The 15,201-nt window shown below is 36.4% G+C and overlaps 1 long non-coding RNA gene across 1 annotated transcript in view; it reads left to right on the plus strand.

Moving 5' to 3' along the window:
- The first annotated feature begins 7,257 nt into the window (after window positions 1–7,257).
- Window positions 7,258–15,201, plus strand: part of LOC139998551 (uncharacterized) — a 33,063-nt gene continuing 25,119 nt past the window's right edge. The window contains exon 1 of the long non-coding RNA XR_002401983.4: window positions 7,258–7,358. This is a non-coding gene — a long non-coding RNA (uncharacterized lncRNA). The remainder of the gene's footprint in view (window positions 7,359–15,201) is intronic.

Genomic DNA, 15,201 nt, shown 5'->3' on the forward strand with positions numbered 1-15,201 from the left:
GCAGCATGGAACCTTGCTCCACCGTGGTACTCCATGGGCTGCAGGGGGACATCCTGCTTCACCACCATCATCACCACAGGCCGCAGGGGACTTCTGCTCCAGCACCTGGAGCACCTTTCCCCCTCCTTCCTCACTGACCTTAGCACCTGCAAGGCTGTTCCTCACTCCTCTCACTCTTCCAGCTGCTGTGTGGTGCAGCGTTTTTTTCCTGTCTTAAATATGCTCTCACAGAGGCGCAAAACAACATCGCTTATTGGCTCAGCTCTGGTCAGCAGTGGGGCCCTTACCAAACACAGGGCAGCTTCTAGATCCTTCTCACAGAAGCCACCCCTATGGTCCCCTGCTACCAAAACCTTGCCACGTAAACCCACTGCAAATGCTCTGAGACTAGGCATTGCTTATGATAATGCCAACAGTAAAACCAGTCAGTTTTACAGCATTATACTAATGTTGCAGGGAAGCCTCAGAAACTTCAGAGAAAATTGTTTCTTATTGCCATTATGACAACTTAAAGATACGCAAAAATATAGTTATGTGTGTCATATGGATTGGATCTTTCTCTACAGGAATACTATGACTTGTAGATGAACTTTCCATGTGTACATCACTATTGCATTTGGAAATGATGGCTATTCTTGACTGTCAAGTTACTGAGAGGGGTCAGATGTGTTGAACAGAATTCATTTTTCCTGTATATATACGGACAAAGGGAAACCATCAAACAGGAGCTGCTGGGATGGCCTCATGTCAGGGGTTGCCCCGTGCTTGACAAAGCCATCTCCAGACAGTTTCACAGCAATCCCACTGCAGGCCATATTTGAGCCTGTTACACAAGTTTCTGGCACCTTCGTAAAAACATATTTGGAAAAGAATAGAAAAGCAATGGAGAGAGAGGTTGAGTGAATGTGGAGAAACAACTGAGGAAACACCAAGAAGAATAGAAGGTGGTGTTCCATCGCAGACCAGTCATTGTAACATATAATGGAGCCCTGCTTTCCTGGAAATGGCTGAACCCCTGCCTGCCGATGGTGGAAAGCACTGAATGAATTCTTTATTTTACTTTTTTTTTTTTTTTTTTTTTTTCATGCACTGCTTTTGCTTTATCTATCAAACTGTACTTATCTCAACCCACGAGTTTTCTCACTTACACTCTTCCAATTCGCTCCCCCATCCTACTGTAGGGGACTGAGCAAGCAGGTCTCTGGTGCTTAGCTGCCTGCTGGGGCTGAGCCACAGCAGGGTACCACTGATATAATCTGTCAGTAGCACAACTCATTCCAAAATAACCAACAGGAAGAACCACCAACTGAAATGTTTCTTGGGCTTTGCTGATGCCAGCTGCTTGTAGGGACTGAGCAACCTCCTGGACTACAATGTTAGATATCACTGTTGTAGATAATTATCATTCACCTCACTCTGCTTGTAAAATGCTTTGATGCTATTTGCCCCTTTGGAGTTCAGCCACAACTCTGCTGGACTGGAAATATGGTACTGGTTCAGCTGTGCATATTCTGTCTGAATCTGCTTCTGTATGATAGTTACAGACAGCTCAGCTCATGCAGCCTAAGCTGCTTCTGACATCCTGCTTTAGGAAAGTGAGACTTGCGCCATAAAATGACATGTGATACTTAAGCATTTGCCAAGTTCCATACATGGAATTCATCATGTCTTACTGAATGAAAAGTTTTGAAAGGAAACAATTTATTTTCACAAAGAAATGGCTCCAGGAGCTTATATTTGATTATGATATTGAACAATTGATTATTTTGTACCTAAATAATCCATTTACTTGTGGGTTCTAGTAGATATACTTTACTGCATGTGTGCAGTAAACCAATTTAATTTTGACCTCAAAGAGAAACAAAGGGGAAAATAGTGCAGGTGTTTAAACTTTGATTTCACTTTCTAAGCCAAAAAACAACACCCAAGCAAGCAATGAACCAACCAAACAAAACCACCAACAAACTAAACCGAAAAAAAGATTTATATAATGATCTTTAGGATCTCCTAGGGTTAAGGAATTTGAAGAATTTTCCATATACTGACTTTAAAAGGTTAATATAAGCTTGTGGAAATTTTAAAAGCTTTTAGAGCAAATGGAAAGTCTTGTGGCCCTTCATATCTGTATCTGGAAAATTACTCAAACCTGAAGAGAAATGGCTGAGGGTATAAAGAGTGCTGAAATGTCTTAAAGTAATTCTCACAATGAGTAGGATTCTCTAACGTGCTTACTACAGTGCTTACTACAGCTCCTCCCAATCAAATCACTAAAAGAGCTTTTTCCATTGACCTTCCTAGGTTCAGAGTCCAGGTCCAGGATGAAAATATTTGAGAAACCTTCCCAGTGTTTTCAGCTGGCAAAAGTCTGAAATTGTCACGAGAGGCAGAATCACAGAATTGTAGGAGTTGGAAGAGACCTCAAGAGATCATCCGGTCCAAACCCTCTGCCAAACCTCCCTGGGCAGCCTGTTCCAGTTCTCTGTCACCCTCACCGTGAAGAAATTCTTTTGCATGTTGGTGTGGAACTTCCTGTGATCCATTTTGTGGTGATTGCCCCTTGTCCTATCCCCACAAACCACTGAAAAGAGGTTGGCCAAATCCCGCTGTCTCCCACACGTAAGATATTTGTAAACATGGCAGTTCTTCAAAAGATTCCTGCTCAGTGTTACAGATCCCAAAGTAACTCAAAATAATTCAGATAGGCTTTTGCTTGAATTGAAGTGATTGAGATATTGCTAGTAGTCTTTGAAGCTTTTGCGCTTCTACCACTGTTAGTTCCAGATCTATTTCTATTCTGTGTACAGATATGAATGCTGTTCAGTTAAGTATAATTTAATTTGCTGCACAAGAAAAACACTTTAAAGAATTATTTTTTAGCAAGGTGGGTTTTATTTATTTATTTATTGTCTTTCTTTTTTCTCGATGCCTGTAAAAGTTTATTCCTTCAGTAGACTGGCTTTTGTGTCTGTTATTAATTTCCCCTATTTCCTTTATATTCCATTTTGTGGCACAGTGCACATAAACTTTTAGAGGTCTGTTTCAGTTCTTGAAAATGGTTTCATTTTTGTATTCATTGTATTAAAACACTTATATAGTGTAACCTGGATGATTCTATACCTTTTTAAAAATAATCTATTTAGATAACTTGAGACATGTAGGAGATTATTTGAACTTCATTACTTCATTCTTTTATTTGCTTCCACAAGTAATTTTTCATGTATGTGTCAGAAATTAGTGCTAAATTTAACACCAGTTGTGCTGCATTTATCCAGAAAGTGTTCTTTTCCTTATAGACCTTTGTTCCATCAGGCTTTATTAAATTTGCTCTTTCTAGGACTGGCCTTTTTAAGATTGTCTCATTCTTCATTTACTTATGCTTACTCTGCTCCCCATAGTGTGATAGTTGATAATCCAAAATCTAAAGAAGAAACTGCAGAGGTGACAAGGAAATCTTGTATTCCAGGATGACTATGGAAGCAAATTTTATATATTTTGCCTTATCAACTTGAGTTTCAATTTCTTCTTCTGATGTTTGTGCATTTGTCATACAGGCCTCAGAAAACTCTTTGTTCTACAATACAGTTTTCTTAGTGTACTTTTTCCGACCTAACTTCTCCACCGTATGCTGGGTCTGAGTGAAGGGGATACCAGTGTGTTGGATAGATGGTCAGAGCAAAGACGAGAGCATGGTGCTCATTCAAGTTAACAGCTGAGTGCATATCCAGCTCTATGTAATCTTCTCTTAAGGACTTTTGGCTCAATGCGTTGGTTGCTAGGGATGGATCAAATAAACAGGCCCCTGACTCCAATTAGAATTGGTGATTTAAAGTTCCTGTACAATATAAAATCTGAATTCATGAAAAATATCTCCACCCAACTATCCAAGTATAAATATATCTGGAAAGCACATGGTTCTCATCTCTGATGTTACTTTCATTTGAATCCTTTGACCATTTTTTTCTTTTCTACAGCTGAAGTCATACAAGGAGGTCAAACTAGTTCTGGTGCTTTTGCCAAATGGAACCCAATCTTCCCCCATCTGAGCTGTGCATATAGTAATATCTACCTCCTTTTGCTCGTGCTGCTGCTTGTGTGGCCATTCCTTAGCTGCCAAAAAATAATTTAATAAAATAAATGACCTATTTTCAGCCAATCAGATCACTGATCTGGCACAAAAGGGGTTGCAAAAATATATATTTGAATCCATGGGATGGTAAGTTGGTAGCTGAATCTTAGAAGAACTTAAGTGCTGCCTATGAAATTGCACTCTATGTATTTTTCGTAGTAATATTTTTATTTGTCACAATATATATATATATATATATCAAATAAAAGTTTATTTTCCAACTTACTAAATCATGACCAAATATATATATATATATATATACATATATATATATACATATATATATACATACATATATATATATATATATATATATATATATATATATAAATATATATAAATATATATATATTTGGTCATATATATATATAATATATATATATATATTATATATATAAATATATATATATATATATATTTGGTCATGATTTAGTAAGTTGGAAAATAAACTTTTATTTGATAGTAATTTTATCCTACTCTTCACTCCCTCAAATTTTCTTCTCATTTTACTGATTTGTGTGATGTCTTAACTCTGTCACCAATGTCTTCCTTCCTAAACTTGTCTTTGTGCACAACACTGAAGAAACAGCTTTAGTGCAGTAAAAATGCATGCTGTCTGTGCAGATATATGCTTGGTGTAAAGTGGGTGCATTCTTAAATCTGTTAGGTACTTTGTGAATTTAGACGCTGATTGTTAAGGTAAAGATTTTTCTGTCACAGTGCCAAAACACACCCTAGGGATTCAGGCTTACTGAAAGCAATTTATATTGCATGTTTCAGCCCCCAAAATGAATTTGTGCCACAAAAAACAACACAGGACTTTTCTCCACATCCTCCTCTCAACCACATAATCTGGAAGAAAGCTAGTAGAAGCACTTCCATATGGAAAAAAATAGCAGCAGCCAAAACAAGTTGTTCAGCTTATTAGAATCAGTATGAATAAGTTCACTGAAAATTTGGCATGTCTAAATATTATTTTCTAAAGAAATGATTAAATGTTGATCATATTTCTCATTTAAATGAGATTTTGAACAAATGACAAAATATTTTGTGCATGGGGGCAATAAATATTTTCACTGTGAAAATTTAGATTGTTGTGATAATTTCCCAGTTTTGTGAATGGCAGCATTCTAAAGCTAGTAAAAGCCAGAATGGAAAAAGTATAAATTAAAAAAAAAAAAAAAGTCCAAATACCCCAAACTCCAAATGAGAAATTTATCTTTCAGAAAATAATTTCTGGAAAGAGTAATTAGGCTTACTCTTTACTAAAAACTTTAACAAAGTTCTAAGATTTGTATATATAATTCAGGCAAGTATAAATTGTGTGTCAGGCAACACAGGTAGCCTATATTCATGACTGTCATGAAGGCAAACCTTCATGAAAAACAAACAAACAAACAAACAAACAAACACGTGTTTTCATTTCCTAGCACCATGAAGGTGCATCTTGCTGGACTGGCTGATTCAGACCATAATCACAGAGTCATAGAACAACACATTTGGAAGGGGCCAACAAAAAAAATCAAGTCTAACTGAAGGGTCTGAACAGGACCACCCCAAAACCAAACCATGTATCAGAGCATTGTCTAAACACTTCCTGAAATCCAGCAGGCTCAGTGCTGTGACCACTTCCCTGGGGGGCCTGTTCCAGTGCTCAAATACCCTTTTGGTGAAGAAGTTTTTTCTAATAACCAGCCTGAACCTTCCCTGTCACAGCCCTGTTCCCTTGGGTGCTATCACTGGTCACTGAGAACAGGTCAGTGCTTCCCCTTTCCTTGTGAGGAAGGTGTAGGCCACCATGAGGCCTACCCTCAGTCTCCTCCTCTCTGGGCTGAACAAACCAAGTGATTTCAGCCACTCCTCACATGTCTCCCCTGATAGACCCATCACCATCTTCATAGCCCTCCTTTGGACACTCTCTAATAGTTTTATGTCCTTCTTACATCGTGGCACCCCAAACTGCACCCAGTAGTTGAGGTGAGGCCACACCAGCCCAGAGCAGAGCAGGACAATCCCTTCCCTCAGCCTGCTAGCAATGCTGTGCCTGATGTGCCCCTGTATATGGTTGCCCTTCCTGGCAGCCAGGGCACATTGCTGTCAGCTTGCTGTCAAATGGACCTCTCAGATATCTTTCTGTGGGGCTGCACTCCAGCTTGCGCCCTAGTTGTCCAGTATATGAAGGAAGAATATGTGTTACTTACCATTTAGATAAATCAGTCAAATTCAGCTAAGTGCATAGGCCTTCTGCCTTTGAAAGGAGAGTACTGAAGATGGGAGCTGTGGATATTTTCACCTTTATTCTGAAATCCTTGCATTTTGTGTCCCAATTCTGTCCTCTGGAATAATAATATTGTCAGTTTGTAATCACCAACTTCATCTAAATTTCTTCCACTTGAAAAGGCAAGTTCAGGTCTTATATATTCTACCCTGCTTCTTACCCATCACTACATTTACTGAATATTTACTTCCTTACTTTTAACCATTTAACTATTTCTAAAGTTATTGATTACTAAGGTAACAGCCTAGAATCATATCCTTGGCTAATAAAAGCTATTTATGCCAAGGGACATAAATAGTCCAGTGCATGCTAGCATACAAAATGCTTCAGGATAAAAGTTTATTTCTGATGCAAATTAAGTCAAAGACTGATTTTGAAACATTTTCTATGATTAAATCTTGGCCAATCACCATCTACCAGAAATAGCAGTGTTTGTGACTACCTGATTCTCAGTCAAGTTCTCATCTCTTCTATCATGTCAGAACAGGCTTTCCATTAGATGATCCAGGACTTTCTGTCCGGCAAAGTCTATGTTTATGCGTTAGCAAAAGGTTATTGGCACAGGCAACATCAACTGAAGTACATCTTCTTTCTGCACAACTTGTTTTTGCTTAAGACGATCAGGCACTTAAGTGCTTACTGCCAGTTACCTAAATACACTTCCACTCTACCATGAAGGGTAATTATGGCAACCCTGCACAACAAGACTAATTTTGTCTGTCTATAAAATGTTTTCATGGTATACAATTTCCTTGATATTTTGACAGACCAGACTTATGTATATATAAATATTTGTGGTTGCTAAGCTACCAAATATATTTATTTTAGACCTTGTATAATGTTATTTTGAGGCAGAATATATTGCTTTTTTAGACCTCATAGTGAGAGAGGTTTACAGATTAATGTATGCTTTTCTGTTGTTTCCAGTGCAAGTCTTTCTTGAAGTGCACAGAGGTGAGCAAGTCTGACTTATTTTGCTATGGTGTCTTCCCTCCCTTTTTGACTATTTTCTCTAACACATGGCATGTTTTATATAACAGAATCAAAGAGCTTATAATTTGCTACAAAGAGCTTATAATTACTAATACAAAACTAAAGCATGGAAACTAAAAAGTAGAATGTCTATGGTCTGATTTTAGAATGGTATTGGGAAGAAAGAGGGAAAATTGTAGCTATGAGGACAGAGGACGCTGTTGATGAGATTTGACTGAGTCTGACCCCTCCAACCTCCTCTGTGTTGTCATCAGCATATCTCCTGGACTTCCTAAGTCTTTCATTTTCTGGGAGAAGTTTTTGTTACTGGGTAATGAAGAATGATGCAGGGAAGGATGATGAAGGAAGCTTACCTTCAGCAGACAGAACAATGTCTTACTGAGCCTCTCTATTGAGCAGACGGTAGACATGAGTTCAATTACTTTTTCTTTCCTTTTCAGTCTCTTGGCACTCATCTAGCAACACTAAAAACTTGCCAGTTTTTTTCCAAGCCAACCCATCTCCCAGTTTGGATTAATGTTTGTCTGGCATAGGATCAGTCTAACCAATTTCTACTGCCTCTCATAGAAGGGCTCAGAAGGTTAACATCCAGCCACAGAACTACCACCTTGTGCCTCCCTGTAGTATCAACTTTGGGCTATAACTGCCTGACGCACATTAAAAAGTCTTGGTAGGCTGCAATAGATATGACCTTAGAGACAATGCTGATAGTAACATGTATTTAAACTGTTATGTATAGTGTGGATCTGCATTTTTAAATGCCAGTAGGATTTTTATGCATTGAGAGGCTTCATTTTCTCATGTATTCCACTTTCATTTACTCCATTTTAGGGTTCTGGATCATTCTAAAAATCAAATCTTATATGCTAATGAGAGTTGCAGTATAATTGCACTGATTTGTTATCTCAGGTTATCTCATCTAACCTTGTTGTATGGTTATAATATTGTTAATTTTGTTATTTTTGTTATAATATTGTTAATATTGTTATCTCTTCTTATCTCATATAAGGAATTTTCTTGGGGCAAAAGGGATCAAAGTCTGGAAAAGTTCTTTGTACACATTTGTTCTATGCTAGAACAATGTCTAGCACAGCAAAGTCCTTTTCTCTGACTACTGTCCTCAGGTGTTACGGCACAAAAATTCTTAATGCAATGTGTGAGCATCAGTTCAGGTCAGGGTCAGCTCTTGCTATGACTTATCAATACTGTCAGGAAAGAGGTTATTTGTTATCAGAAATGTTCTGTACTTATTCAGTATCATGTCAGTAATGTTACCACTGCAACACTTAAAAAGGAGACAATATATATATATATATATATATATATATATATATATATTTTTTTTTTTTTTAAGCTGTAACACACTGTTCTTCCCATATCCTTAAAGCCCTTAGGAAACACTGAATGCTTTGGTTACTCTGTAACCAGAACTGCAGGGTACTTTTGAGTAGAAAGAATAAGACCTTTTGCTGTTGAATTGTGGCAGAATAGTGAACAGTACATGAGAATATTTTAGTTGTGAATGAGGTTGTGTACCAAGTGTGTTCTTACCCACCATTTATTTGCCATTTTAGAAAATAGGTTTGTAAATTACTGTCACTTTTTGTCTTTCTCTTGTACCTTAAATAAGGAGAGATGGCATTCTTCTCCACAACTCTCTCTGAATATGGGATAGCATAAAGATAAATGCAAGCAGTAAACCATTCAGTTGCGGTCTTAGTTCTGGACTGGAACAAGTTGGATTCTTCAAAGACACAAGAGTAATAGGTTATTGGCTGCATTAAAACAGTGAGTGAGAAATCCAGCAGATCCTGGGGGCAAGCCACATATCACATCTGGCTAAAATTCAGAAACTGGCAGAGTTTCACTGCTTTGGGAAATGTAAAGTGAATGTGAAGTTCAACTTCATCAACAATTTTAGTTACTGCTTGGGAAATGGAAATAATACAGATGTCTAGCATTTACAGTCCTGTACCAAAACTTGTAAATCAAGAAGCAAAGCACTGCTAGTTTTCACTGAGTATTCAGTTTCATTATAGTCTATTTCTGTATCCCTTCAGTTTTCTTCTAAAAATAGTGATTGTAAGTACTAAATAGTTTATATAATGTTAAAGTGTATATTCATACATAAGATTGATCACAACAGTGTTTTAAAACATATGTGAGACTGCCACTTAAAATGTTATTATCCCCCTCCCTCCCTCCCCCCCCCCCAAAAAAAAAGTGGATTTATTGGGTTGGATTTATTACTTTATTAATTTAAGCATCCATCAAAATAATATTGTACACATTAAATTATAAAAAACCCTCACATAATAAAACTGTTTTGTCAACTTCATAGCATCACTCTGAACACCAGTTCTTAAAATATAAAGCCATTGTAGTTAATGAAAATATTGTCGTACTATAGAAATTCACCATATCAAACTGATGTTAATCAAAGTTGTCTGTTAAACTTAGAAAAAAATTTACAGCAGTATGCACTGCCTGTCACTTTCACCATCTACCTAACTGAATGAGCTTGTCTCATCAGTTAACTGTTTCTTTCTGAACACCTCTATCACTCTCCATGTATTTATTTTGTACCTCCCGTTTTTTCTTTCTTCCCCAACCCAATCTCAGATTATCTATTATCTGTTTTCATAGAATCATAGAATCATAGAATCATAGAATCATAGAATCATAGAATGGTCTGGTTTGAAAAGGACTTTAAAGATCATCTAGTTTCAACCTGCCTAGAGCAGGTTGCCCGGTCACATCAAACCTGGCTTTGAATGCCTCCAAATATGGAGCATCCACAACCACCCTGGGCAGTTTTCTGTACTCTATGGCTGAAAGTCCACTTTCTCCATAAACTGTTTAATTGTATCTTATCTTTAATTGTATATTATCTTAACTAATAACATGCCCTTTGAGATTTCTCTACTTCCAATCACTTTCTCAATTTTTTTTTTTTTTTTTGTGTTGAAGCCACCCTGCTGTTTTCCAATTGCTTGTCACATTCATAGTCACTTTTTTTTTTTTTTTTTTTTTTTTTTTTTTTAACTTGGAGGATATATGTTGTGGTTATTCTGACTCTTCTTGTTAGCTAGGAACTAGCTGGATTGGGCACTCAGTCTTTATTTGAGGTTTTCAGTGTATTTTGACTCAAAATTTCGTTAAAAATCAAAGAAGTGAGAATGTAACTTGGAAGCATTTTCCTTAACTAGTGATTTTTATCCATCTCAGCCACTTAAATAGAAACCAAAGCAGAGATATGTGACATAAATAAGTGTTTTTTTGTACTGGTGTTGCAATGAAATGAGGAGCTGAAATTATTAGAGTAGAAAACCAGGAATCCAAACAGTGTTGGTTGTGGGGCATTTGTAAGAATAACTCTGTGGTGCCACACCTTTTCAAAACTAGTATTTTTCATGTCATTCAGCTATTATTTGTTCAGATGTTCTACTAGTGTCAGTAGTTGTCAGTGTGGTTTCCCTTATTGCACATATATCTTGTTGCACTTGTATTCTTAATATATTAGTTGATGCCAAAGGTTTGCAGGCGTTTTTCTGCCAGCTGACTTCACCTGTTTCCCAGAAGGAAAGTCTTCTGACTTCTGATCCTCTGATGATTATTTCAGTTCAGTAGTTTGTCCATAAGCAGTCTTTTTTTTTCTTTTCTGTCTTGAACTGTGATGGTTCTGACGGGCTTATATTGTTAATGTGTTCATCTTCATTGTCTTTATTTTTCCTCATATATTTTAAATTTTCTAAATTTCTTAATAAAGCACAGCTATGTCTGTTAAGCATGAGTACTTTTGCTCATGCCTGAATCTGTATTTGGTAATAATGCCTGAATGTGTGTTTTCTCCAGTATTTAGGAGTCTATAATGAAAACTGTGGTTTCAAAAAAGTTTTGTAACAGACTCCATGAGACAAGTCAGTCTTGGGAGGCTTTATGTTTGCAAAAAAATGACTGTACAGCATCTTTTCTTTACACCCTGACAGCAGCACAACTCCTAGGAAGCAGTCACCTTTGTCCATGATCATCAATGAAGACTGAGAGAGGTGTGTGCAATCCAGTATTCAGCCTTTATATTTCAGCACATCCTCTTAGACATTGTGCAGTTTTGTTTTCCCTGGGGTTGTCTTTAGGAGATTAGACAGAACCCATTAATCTCAATAAAGGTTACTGAATCAGACAAAAATTAAACTAGTTTAAAGAAGAGAAGTAGTTTGCTTACAGACTGTAATTTACACACAGAAAACATGGTAAGGTATTTTGCACCTAACCTGATAACACTCTCTGTTAACCCCGTAGTACTCCTGGAGTCCTGTATTTACGTGCCTTTGGTAGGACAAGTATCAGTAAATTTCTTTGGTAGGGCTAGCATCCTCTTTGTACACCAATTGGTCCTCAGAGAGTGTAACTCATAAACATACATGTATCAGGGTGTAGTTTCAATAGAATTTTGGAAAATTTTTGATTGATTTTGATTTGAAAGGAAAGCTATATATATGAATTCTGACCCTAATTTCATCTGGAAGTTTACACTAAAAAATTTCATCTGGAAGTTTACACTAAAAATACACTAACTGTGTTTTCTTTACAAGGGTCTTGGTGATCCCCAGTGCTAAAGGTGACAGTTTTATGTCTATTATGAGAATGATGGTCTTATTATTGTTTATTTCTGTGTTAAATAGCTCATGCTGTGATCTCCAGCAGCAGTAACCTGTTTCAGAAGGATCTCTTACACCTTCCTTTTTTTTTTTTTTTTTTTACTGTACTATGAAAGAGAATTGATTGCCATTGAATAACCACAAAAATTGTCACAGTGTAGACAACATGTGAAGTACGTCTTTAGAAGCATAAGAAACATGCATGTGCACCTAAGAAGTATTCTCTTGTGATAACAGACCAAGACATGAGATTGAATCTGTTTCTGATTAAATTTTAGAACTTGAACCATGTATAATTAATGGCATGTGGTATTTCATCTTGATGACACATCCTATCTGTCATCCTATTTGAGCAATTTATCAAAGAAAGATGATATGTATATTACTAAGGCTTTTTTTGCTCCCTGCCTTTTATGAAGTATGGTAATCCAAAATGGCAATTTAGAGTAAACTTGAAGGGTAAAAAGTATTTATTTTTAGAGCTGAGTATGGGACTTTCTAAAATGCAAATGAAATGCTTATAAAATTAGGAATCGTATCAAGCAATGTTTCACTATGTAAAATATGTGTAGTTCAGTTTATAAATAATTACTAGAAAGCATTCCTTCAATGTATGCTTAGAATTAGTAGTGAGTTTTCTTTTTAACAAATCTATTCGGATGTGTTTGCTTTTAAGATATGTTTTAGGAGATCTAGATAAATAAACAGAGACAATCAAATCTGTATTACATTAAAAAATACCATATGGATAGGCATTTACTGTGTTACAAAAATGAGAAAGTGAAGGGGAGGGGGGCCTATATTTATGTGTATATGCAACTTAATGCGTATATGCAACTCCATTAAAATTAATGATTAACACACTCTAAGTGTAGATAGCATCTCATGTTTAGGACCACAACCTGGTCTTATACTCCTTAGAGGTGGTTCATTTGAAGCCTAACATATCATTCTTCAGTACTGTACTACTCCTCAGAATATATTAGGAAAGTTGAGGAAAGCTTGGAATTTGGAATTTAGCTCCTTTCTAAAAATATCAAATCCAAGGTAACTGTGCATTCTTATCTGCCTCAATTTGTTTCCATTTGTCAGACTGTGGTCACAGCATGCTTTGTTATAATTGGCAGGTTACCAGTAGTAAATCACTTGCAAAATTTGTAAAATCTTATGTTTTATAAGAGGTCTTGCTTTACTGTACTGCTGAAATCTTTCTTAGTTGCTGAGTACAATGCCAGGTCCCATCACCATGTTGTATATATAAACCAAGGCACTATGAGGCATTCACACATAACATAGCATGAATCTTAAACTATATAATTATTTAACAACAAATAAAGAAGTTCCACTTCAGTAAGACTCCTAGGCATAGAGGTCGTGCTGGAAATCTTTGGAATGCAGAGGGGACAGACTGTGAGAGAATCTAATTAGAATTTATGTCTAAAAAAATAGTGTTCATATTTTGTACATCAGTGATATTACTCATGAACTCACGTTACCATGCATGCTATGCACTGGATAGCAATATTCCTGGCACAGCATAGCCTTTGATGACAGCAGGCTCTAAGATAAGGAAGTAAACTCCTGCACAGTTTGCACATCTTTTCATCGGCATGCAGTGAAAAATGTTAGATAAGATGCAGTCACGAGAGAGTTGATTAGGAAAAGAAAAATATGCCCTTTCTTCAGTTTTAATGCATGAACTATACTCTGCTCTTACTATGATTCTAGAAGGCTTTGTCCTTCAAATACTTATGTATATGAAAAACTTCTCTTGTTTGGTTATTGTTATTATGGTCAACGAAATTATTCACATACAAGTATTGTTTGTGAGCTTAAATTATTTTCATGCCATGAATAAGCTAGTCTTTTTAAAATATTTGTAACTTGAAACAAAGTGTCATTGAGTTTCAGCTGTTGTGAACATTTTATGAATGATGTCCTTGCTAGAGTTGTATTATATATATTTTCATCAATACAAGTGAACTGCCATGGATGATGATAATAATAATAATAATAGCAAAGAGCACTGCTGTATTATACTAGCAAATAAGAAAAAAAAATGGAAAGATGTGAGCTAGGAAAGATCTGTTGGTTGTAGGAACAGATTTAACAGCCATGTGTGTGAAGGTACTTAAAGCTCTTATCTTACTTTCTAACTTGTTTTTTAAATCTCTTTTTTTAGATCCAGTGCTTCTCTTGGTAAATTTTCAGCTGTTAAATGCTTGTGTAGTTAATGTCACTCAATTAATCACTTAACATGTCAGAGAAAATATTTGAAAATGGAAAACAAGAAATTTTCAAAGTATTTGTGTCAAAATCATGGAGTGCTGAGTGTACTCCCTTACCTCATTTGTTTGGATAAAAGGGAAAGGCAAATGTTTCAAGTATTACTGTAAGCAGAAAGAGAAGTATTTTAGAAAGAGAAGCTTCATAATGAATTCTGAAACCTAAAATTTCTTACCTGTCTACTTTTGTATTATACCAAGTGATCTAGGAGTTTTATTATAGCATAGTTTGAGGGAGCAAAGAAAAGCTTCTCTTTCTTCATTTAGTTGGTTCAAACTCATCCCTAGAGGTCTGATTCTTCTTCCAATAAAATCAACAATAAAAGTTCTCTTTACTACCTTGGTCTTTGAAACACACCTTAAGTACATGATTGGGTCCTAGATATACATACAGAGCTGATTAACGTCTTTAAAACAACCACCAATGTTGAACAGTTTTTCACTTGTATATCTTAACTACCAATACAGAGATAATTTTCTATGTAAAATTATGAGGAAGAGTTAGTAAATGTTTCAAACATAGAGACATGACCTACCCTGGATAGAAACAGACACGGCTTAAAGGATGACTGCTTTATGTAATTATGATGTTAAAAATAGCAGAAAGTGAGCTTTACTGCATCTGGATAAATACATTCCAAGGTCATAGAATCATGGAGTGTTTTGAGTTGGAAGGGACCTTAAACCCTTATAATGCCACGGACATGGGCAGGGACACCTCCCAGTAGTTTGCTCAGTAGGTTGCTCAAAGCCATATCCAGCCTGGCCTTGAACACTTCCAGGGCTGGGGCATCCACAGCTTCTCTGGGCAGCCTGTTCCAGTGCTTCACCATCCTCATAGTAAAGAATTTCTTCACT

This window comes from Anas platyrhynchos, chromosome 5 (assembly GCF_047663525.1).
Source record: "Anas platyrhynchos isolate ZD024472 breed Pekin duck chromosome 5, IASCAAS_PekinDuck_T2T, whole genome shotgun sequence".
NCBI classification, from domain to species: domain Eukaryota; kingdom Metazoa; phylum Chordata; class Aves; order Anseriformes; family Anatidae; genus Anas; species Anas platyrhynchos.